Consider the following 2,410-nt stretch of genomic DNA (forward strand, 5'->3'; position numbering starts at 1 on the left):
TTTTTATTTATATTTTCTTATAAAAATTATTTGTTTATATTTTTTAATTTATTTTTTATTGACAAGATTTTGCGGAAAAAAACATGAGATTTATGAAAAAATTCAAAATCTCCTGAGTTTTTGACTGCTGATATTTCGTCGTTTCTATCTTTTGTCACTATGGGTTCGGGCCTGTCAGGCCCTTATTGGGCCCTAATCAGGCCGGCCCAATGGCCACCCTACCTACTACATGAGTCGCATAGGTCAGGCATCAAAATTAAAATTGTGTTGCTTCAATTGCATCTCTAATATTTTATTTTTTGGCAAATTTTTAAAAATAAGATTGCATTTGCTACCCTTGTGGTCTATAAACCTCCTGGTTGGAACTCATAGGGTGAGGTTGTTTTGACCATATGTAACCTCATGGATCCATGGATCGGCGATCAACAGATGCACTGCAAAAAATATGCCTTGGCAATTGATTGGATGACAGAACTTCATCAGCTATTTTAGCATACTAGGACAATTACTCGATTTGTCCCAACGAAGTACAGCATTTTTAGCTATCGATTAAGTAGCCAATAATTAATATTATAGGTTCTCCCTCGATGATGATTATATAGCATAACAGTACAATGAAGGATGAGCCTGACCTTTATCACAAACAAGTGACTATGATTCCTACTGTTTTCAAAATTTTCTTCAAAGAAACCAAAAAAGAATTTTTTAAACTTTGGTAAATCAAATCCACCCTTACATTTGTGTACTCTCTCTCTCATAGACTTGGAAGTAGGGGTGTCAACGGGTCGGATTTTTGGGTATGGTATCGGGTCCGGACCTGGGTCTAATCGGGTCATAAGAGAAACCATACCTGGACCTGATTAAAACCACATGAACCAGACCCGGACCATAGCCGGTAAAATAATATTTTTATCATTTTTACATTGAAAATTGCGTGTCTTAATCGGAACTCAGGCCGGGCCCGAGTCTGGTATAAATTTTCACAAACTATACCCAAATTCATGTATTAATGGGACCTTCAGGTGGGTCATAATAGGATCTTCTTATTTGTCACTGTACCCAGACCCTATAGGGTTTGGTCTGGGTAAACCCGGCCTGTTGACACCCCTACTTGGAAGGTGAAGGGATTTACTCGGGAGATAAGAAATGTGAAGGTGGTGTCTACCAATTCTTGCATCATGGCCTTCGTCTTGACACAAACTTGCTAGAGCTGCAGTGGCGTTGGAGTAATTGTCCATATGAATTTTCTTTCTGTCCGAGGGATGGTGTTCAAAAACCTAGACAGCCCAAAACCAGCTTGTTGGATTGTTACCTAACAAACTGATTTTTGGCTTGTTTACTTCACAAACTTGTACGATCTCACAGACATATTAATTATGACCCTTCTAAAATCATAGTTTCCGAGTGGTTTTTTTCTTGATTTGAGGCGGTTGATGTGTTGACCACAGCCACAGTTTGTTTATTACAAAACATATATTTGATTAAAGTATTTTTTATGATCAAATATGTTCTTTAATTTAGAGAGAGAGAGAGAAACCACATATATCACATTAAAACTAGAGATTGCAGTGGACCGAGGCCGGGGCAGGGGACAAGGTCTCCACTCCCGCCCCCCTCTCAAAATCCTACCCTCCATCCCCACATGGGTTTTGATTTTAACCTGCATCCTCGCCTTGATCTCCGTTTCATGTCCTCCGTGCCCCCATGCAAATGGGGCAAGGTGACCGGGTGAGAGAAAGCGTAAGTCCATCTCTGCATGGGTTTTGATTTAAACCTCCATCCCCATTTCATGTCCTTCATCCTCGGTTCAAACAGGGTGAGGCCGGGTGCCCCCCCCCCCTGTCATCCCTAATTAAAACTTGATAATATGATATTCAAGTTTTTCTCTAAATCAATTCAATCTAAAGAATAATTTTTACTGGATATAAGCAATAATAAGACATGTGCCAGTCCAGATCGATCGAGAAAAAGACACCTTAAACCATGATTTTCAAGGGTCCTAACAAGCAACCTAATTTTTTAAGAGTAGAGTAGCCTTGTCCCTGTTCTTTTATATTTACACTACTACTCAAAGACGGATGATAGAGCAAAATTGTAAACATGTTATTACTTTTCTTTAATGACTTGAGTTGTGGTGTTGATGTTTTTTTTAAATTTGTTCTAATTTTATCATGTTGATTAAAAGAGCCATTGTCACAAACATCAACTTCATTATTAGAAAACAATGAGCTTAATAATGGATTAAAATGTCGATATTTTTTTATAGTTTTATATGCCTAAATTCACCACATGTAAAATAATACTTTTTATATACAAAGGTGATTCTTTACTTTTTTTAGGTTAGCTGAGAAGGGTGGTGGGCAACTACCACCTATCACACACACACTAAAGGGAAAGGGCGTAACAGTGG

Source organism: Nuphar pumila, chromosome 15 (genome assembly GCF_984573655.1).
Source record: "Nuphar pumila chromosome 15, dmNupPumi1.hap1.1, whole genome shotgun sequence".
Lineage (NCBI taxonomy): Eukaryota > Viridiplantae > Streptophyta > Magnoliopsida > Nymphaeales > Nymphaeaceae > Nuphar > Nuphar pumila.